The sequence below is a fragment of the Penaeus monodon genome, chromosome 14 (genome assembly GCF_015228065.2).
Source record: "Penaeus monodon isolate SGIC_2016 chromosome 14, NSTDA_Pmon_1, whole genome shotgun sequence".
NCBI lineage: Eukaryota > Metazoa > Arthropoda > Malacostraca > Decapoda > Penaeidae > Penaeus > Penaeus monodon.
The window spans coordinates 42,721,281-42,728,780 of record NC_051399.1 but is presented as its reverse complement, the minus strand read 5'-3'; the positions used below and the strand labels follow the sequence as shown (position 1 = coordinate 42,728,780).

General features: G+C 36.8%; 1 protein-coding gene across 2 annotated transcripts in view; it reads right to left on the bottom strand.

Annotated features, from left to right (window-relative positions):
• Nucleotides 1-7,446: 7,446 nt before the first annotated feature.
• Nucleotides 7,447-7,500, bottom strand: part of LOC119581155 (insulin-degrading enzyme-like) — an 18,441-nt gene continuing 18,387 nt past the window's right edge. For both annotated transcript variants that reach the window (XM_037929519.1, XM_037929521.1), the window contains one exon: nt 7,447-7,500. This exon is cut by the window's right edge and continues 153 nt beyond it. The gene's annotated coding sequence lies outside the window, so the exon portion shown is untranslated.

The window sequence follows — 7,500 nt, the reverse complement described above, 5'->3', positions numbered from 1 at the left end:
GGGATTCTCTCCATTATTCAGTGATGGGAAAAGTATTTTTTTTTTTTTTTTTTTTTTTTATGATAAACAGAAAGCGTTTAGTTGTGGATACGAAAATATTGTTCTTATGGAAGCATGTGAATATATTGTTGGATTCGTATTATCTCAAAATGTGATAACGTAATTTCAGTATTTTATTTACTTTTCATTAAAATTTCGTTAAAATCTACGAAATGTTCGGTTGATTCAGTGCACTATTGGTATGGATTTCTAGTCCCTTGGGGAAACTGTACATCTTTCTCTCCCGTGGATGAAAAATGATACTGTAACAGAAGTGCATAAAAAGAAAATACTGTGAAAATTTTTGTAAAATTTTGCAGTGTTAAAAAATAAACACTCAATGAATGTAATGAATGGCAAATTGACTTTTTATCCCGAAAATACAAGCTTTCGTTGACATGCAGTTCAGGTATTAGCTCAGTTAAAGATAACCTATGTTGTTAAATTGTATTTAAGCGCTGGCTGCCGGACACACAATGTTTGACTTTGGCTTAACATTGGGTTGTCTTGAGCGATTGACTGAGTCTCTGTTCGATGTTATATTTTTTTTTTTTTTTTTTTTTTATCCATTCTGCTTTTGTTATGTGGCGAGTGATGAATTATGAGTTCCGTGGCAAATCTTGGAAGCTATTGACTTTACAGGATTTTCTGCTGGTGGTGGCCATAAGCATTGGTGGATATAAGCATTGATCACCAACTGTTATGCGTGAATTTATATGCCTTAGGTATTTAGGGTATGGCATTGGGCATGGAATTATTGTTGCCGACCGATGATAATTTCAGAGTTTGGACCTTATTCGAAATATATATGTAGACAAGGTATGAATGAGAATGAATATCTTCACAATACAAGAGATGTATTTGACCGGTTTCGATTGCGTCTTCCTCAGAAATACTTTGTCTACATTTGTCAATATGAATACGGTTCATCGAAATATATAATTTTTTTTATTAGTTTATGGGTGAAATTGATGTTTCATTCATATTTACGACAAAAAATATCTATACCATGTGTAAAAATCCATGTCCCATTTAACTCGAAATTATCCCTTTGTATCTTAATATGTCCTATTTTCTAAGCACATCAATATCAATATCATTTTCAAATCAATATAGAGTTGATCGATATAATTAGGCGGTAAAAGTCAGACAAAAAATAAAATTATTGTTTATTAAGAAATGCCCAAATCTGTATTCTACAGAATGGCAAACAACAGAAGTGTCACAAGTGCATCAGGTGGCCTGGAATGCAGTAATTATTTCATGACGCAAAACAATATTATTGAAAAAAAAAAGCTGAACGTAGATGTACTGTATGTATGTAGGCCCGACCTAATGAATATTCGTGCCTGTGAAGATGCAGAGACATAAAAGCATATCTATTTGCTTGTCTATTTGTCCACCTGTCTGTTTATCTGTCTCTCTCCAGCTATGTAACTATATATGCATATATATATATATATATATATATATATATATATATATATATATATATATATATATATATATATATATATATATATATATTATCTATATATTATATATACATATATTATCTACATTATATATGCATATATATTATAAATAAAAGAAATATATATAGATATTATATACATACACGTGTGCGTTTATTTCTAGAACTATACATGTCCATATGTATGAATCCTTATTGAGTCTGACTTCTCGCTACTTTCAGAAAGAGGCCGTAAGAGTTCACATGCATCGTGGAAATAACCATAACCGATAACATTATACAGACATAAAACAAGATATAAATATTTGTGCTAGATTTAAGGACATCTATAATCAATACGTAACACACACACACACACACACGTGTGTGTGTGTAGACTGGATACTGAGCAAATAGCGTCCTAGATCGACTGACAATCATTTCCTCATTACAGAGAGGCTGTCAACTACTGTTTGCCTAGTTACCAGAGAAGAAATATCGTCATAGAGGGAAGTTTCATCAGCCTACATTTATTAGTAATGCCGACCCAAATATCGCTTGTATACAAAATGGAAAGCAAAGGGCCAAGAACACTACCCTGAAGAACCCCAGAAGACACACCGGAATATGGGATAAAACTACTATCATCATGAACGCGCTGGTGTCTACCAGTTTAAAAAATTAGTTAAAAATACTTAAACTTTACACCAACACCAACAGACTGCAACGTGAAAATCAAACCCCTGTGATTAATAGTGCCAAAGGCTGCACTAAAGTCAAGCCTCGACTCATGATCCCCATCTAAACCAGACTGCATTATCATGCACCAGCATGATCAATGCATCATTGCATCATCATCTTTCTAAAACCAAATTGAGTCTCTGCAAGAAACGGCCTCAAGCAGAAAGACGTCTGAAAACGTCCAAAACATACAAGTTAAAATTGGTGTAATTAAAATGGGCCTATAGTCAGCAGGTGAAGACTGTAGTGGTCCCTTGGGAATAGGGGTAACTCTGAAAATAACCCTTAAACTAAAATGCATAATGTTGCAGCTAATCCAGGAGCTAATTGGCCATTTAGTCTTTTTAACGTCAAATAAAACAAAACATTAGGGTCTTCACCGCTGCGACGCTTCTGAGAGAACTTCTTTCAAATGAGCATTATATTCAGATTTAGGTTCGTTATAAACATTAGTTGCTTAATTGCGCATGGCAACATAATTCTCCCAACAAGGACAAGTACGGTTAGCACATCAGAGATTATAAGCGTATGCTTGTCCCTATAGGCCTGGTGGCGTCGTTCATTAAACCATACTTTAACATGTGAACGAGATTTAAGAACTTTGCTGGGTACAAATTTCGTAATGATGCCTGACACTAATAAATTCAGGATAAGGAGCATTCTAAACATTGCTATCAAAAGCATGGTCGACATATTAATTAAGATTTTAAGAAGACCTCTTGAAGGCCCAGTTGTATCTTTCAAAGCCAAGGTGGTCTTTCTCTCTTTATATATATTGTTACGCCGACCGCCTCGTCTCTCTGCCACCAACACAAGGCAGGCTAGGCAGACGGCGTGCTATTCACAGGGTAGTGAACACTGAACAGCTCCAAGAGGCACCAAGCACCACAGCGTCCAGAACACCACGAGGGGAAACCCACTTGGCGAGGCAGGGCACGAAATAAACACAAAATGGCAGTCTTTCCTTTATTTACACAAGTTATTTACCCGTACACTTTTCTATAGGCACAATACAGGAGGGACACCAGCATGTCACACTGCACGATACAGCTTATAACAGGGCAACACGAAGTTTATCAGGTCACAAGGGCACACACGAGGTCTTCACAGGAGCAGCACCCAACTCCGTCCCTTGGCTTGTTCCTCCGCTCCTCCGCTCACAGCCAGCTGCGTCATGTTTGCCCAGGTCCCTTCATGTTAACACATGCCCAGGTCATCCTTTTCATGTTAACACATGTTTCGCACAGAGACAAAGACCCACTGGCGTAGCAATATATATATATATATATATATAATATATATATATATATATATATATATATATATATATATATATATATATATATATATATATATATATATATATATATATATATATATATATATATATATATATATATATATATATATATATATATATATACACACACACACACACACACACACACACACATACGCTTTACTGAATTGCCAGATACGTGCACAATGCACTTGACGCTCTATAACAGTCTAGTCGCAAATGAGGAGAATTATTCTGCAATCTGCATCCAGGCTGTATACCTTGATCTGTTCAATAGACTAGTGATGATGTCAGTTATTTAAATACTAATTCGTCTCTGGACGTACCGCTAGGACGATTCTTTCCTGCCCGAAGTGCGGGACGACAGATCAGGTTCCTCATAAAATTGCCACCACCCTCCCGGTCACCTATGCTCCTAACATAAATAATTTGTTTCTATTTGCAATACTCGTGCTTTCGCTTCCTGTCTTTTTCCCTTTTTATCTGGTACTTTGAATCATTTATTTTATCGGGATTTAGGGCATCGCTAATATATATTGTGATACTTTTCTGGGTATTTTTGTTCCAGCTCATTTTCAATACTTTTCGTGGTAAAATCAGCAGTGTTATTGCTGAAGAAGTTTCACATCTTTGATTTTGCCTATATTGGGAATATCATCTTTGTTTTTTCCCTGCATTTTCTTGTATAGCCAACCCAAATGAACTCTCCAGGTAAAATTTCATTTATCCAGTAATTAAGAATTTTCTGTTTCTTAAATATAATTTTGAGTTTATCTTTCAAAGTATTACTTTACTGACCATAAATCTCCATTTCTGTCTCTATTTCCTGTGGTTCCTTGTCAATATCTCTCTCCCTGTGGCTTACACGATATCAGGATGTACACGGTCCCTGGTCCGACCAACAGTACCCGAGAACGGCATGTATATTTATATTGTACCGTCTGGTCTTCAGCAGTACAGTCGCATTACAGTCTCGTCCTTGAACCCGGAGATTCGTTGATAGATGTGTTCAATAATCTGAGTATAAGTGACATAACAGTAATGACGGTCCTTTTGGAGAAGGAAAATGATAAACAAAAATAACAAACAGATTCCATGGGTGAACAAATCATTGGAAGAGGAAAAGTAAAGAATACTATTCCACACTTTATAAAGTTCTTAGTGATGAGCTAAGGTTAACATTTCAAAGTTCCCTTTCAATGACTTACTGGATTTTCTAAGAGGGGCCATCCATAAATTACTCGCCCTCTTGAGTGAAATAATATAAAATAATGCCGATTCTCTAAGCTTATTTTGAAATATGTAACTCCTCGCTGTCTATCTCAGTCACTGTCGGTCTTTCGCTCTCTACAATTAATTATATTCGTCGACACAAAATACCAATAATCGTGCCCGCCATCTGTTGGTGACGGTCCGTCTGTGAATAGTCATATAACAATCATGCTGTGTAGGTTTTAAGTGTTGGTGAAGTTATGTTTAATGTGCATACAAAGCCAAAAGTGTTATAGGTAAATGGTCAGTAATAATAAAAAAATAACATCCCCCAGACACCCAATCCTAACACGTTGATTCTATTTCAGCCATGTAGAAAGTGGTTAATGGTTGAAACAAATATATGTGATAGAGATCAAAGTCACATAGAGCAATGATTTAGTATAGTGGCGAAAAGGGTAGGACTGAGTTAATGGTAAGAGGTAAAGTGTGTAAGAAGTTAGAGGTCAAACAGTACTAGAGGATAATATGGTAATGAAAAGAGGTAGAGAGAGGGAGCTGATATAAGGCAAGGATTGTTAAAAGGGGGAAGATGTTAAGGGAGAAGGGCAATTAGATCAAATGGAGAATATTTATGCCTCTGAGGAAGGAGAATAAGTTGTCAAAGGAAAAGGTATGGGATTCCAAGAGGATGCTAACTGAGGAAAAGCAGGGATACTGGTTGCTATAAAGCGGGAACAGGATAGTAGAATGTGTGGAGATGAAAGAGGAACATTGCTTGAGATGGAGGGGTGGATCAGATCATGATATGAGATAGGAATGTGTGAAGCAAGTGTGTCCATTGCATAATCGGGCAATGGCAGTTTCCAGGCATCTCTTCTGATGGAAATGGATTGGCCAAGGGGAGATGGAAGGTTTTATAGTATGCAATTTATTGGTGGTAAGGCTAGACCAGAATGACTGCCAGTGGTGAAGAAGAAAGTTTTGAAGTGAGGGTAGTAGTCAGAGGTGGGTATACATAAAAATCTGGGTTGATAGGATATAGACAAGGCGGCAGAGTGTGCTAATGTATCTGCTTGTTTATTGCCGGGGATCCCACTGGGGCTGGGTATCCAGCAAAAACTGTTTTATGTTGTATGAATGGATGGAGCAGTTGGTCCTGATTTTGGTGTATCAGAAAGAACAGAACAGCGAATTCGGGAGGAAGGTACAAACCAGGCGGGAATTTATGGGTAGAAAAAGGCAGGGATGGAGGTGAGGAAAGGGTAAATGGGAGAGAAGTGCATCCATGCAGACAGAGAAAGAAGTTGGTAGGTGTGGAGAGGAGGTAAAGGTAGGATGAAGAGATTGAGGGACAGTGAAGAGAGAGAAAATTAATGAAAACGTGCATAGCTCAGGAGAGAGAAAGGCATGCAGTCGAGAGAGGGGTGGCAGGCTTAATTTAACGTTTAGGCTCACAAATGGAGAGGAGAGGAAGGCAACTAGGGCTAAATGTAGGCTACAGCGATGGATAGCATCAAAGTGAGTAAAAAGTGAGGTAGAGGAAGTAGAGTAGATAAGGTAGCCATAGTCAAGAGTGGAGAGGATCAGGGTAATATGAAGATGTAGAGTTTTGTGGTCTGAACCTCACAATATAATGAGAGGAAGTATGCAGGAGCTGGAGGTGTCAGTGGATTTTTTGATATAGAGGATGTGGTCTCGCCAGGAAAGTTTGGAGTAAAATATAACATCAAGGACTTTTGCTGGGAAGTAGAAGTGGAGTGGAGTATTATACAAAGAGAGTGGAGGTTGAAAACCTACATGCAATCAAGAAAAAAGAATGGAGTAGGTTTGGAGGTAGAAAAGCAAAAGCCATGGTCATTGGCCCAAAAGAGATTAAGGATTTTGGATACAGGAGTAGATGATGGAACACAAGTATGGAAAGGCCCGAGGCACAGCTGGTAAAATCATCTACATGTAGGGAGGGTTGGATATTTGGTGGTAGTACCAAAATTAAACCATTTATGGTTAGAAGGAATAATGAGTTGCTGAACAGACTGTCTTGTGGGACACCTTCAAATTGAGGAAAAGATGAAATTGAAGGGGCAAATTAAACTCAGAAAGTGCAGTTGGAAAGAAAGATGTAATGAACACACCTACGTAACCTCATATGCCATGAGATCATCATAGGATGATAAGGTTTTCAAAATTTATTTTGGAGAAGCACTTGGGAATGGAAAGAATACAGGACTATTATGATTTATCTGTTTATTTTCAATATTCCAATTACAGTCTGCTGTGAGGAATAACATATTGAAAATAATTCTGACCATCAAAATAACATAAACATTTCTAATATAAAAATATATAAACCCATCATAAAAGAAGCTCCTATTTACATATCTAATTGGGATTCAGGAGAAAATAAAATTTCCAACTATACAAATAAAACTTACTGACAGATAACATTCTTTTAACAATCCTTAAAAAACAGACAGGAGATGAGAAAAGTGTCATGGCTGCAGGATTTGTGACTTCCTCAAAACAACTACTCCTTCCAAAAAATACATATAGAAAAGAAGGTACGAAATGTATCCATAAATATCAAACACCTTTTTATCTAAATAACAGTATAGTGGAAACAAAAAATAATCTAATGGGTGCAAAAAACATGACGCTGCATCCATAAATACCTATGAATCTGGATATATCAAACAAACAATCAATTTCATTATTTATTTCATAGTTCTCCAAGTACAATATGTAGAGAAAGTGA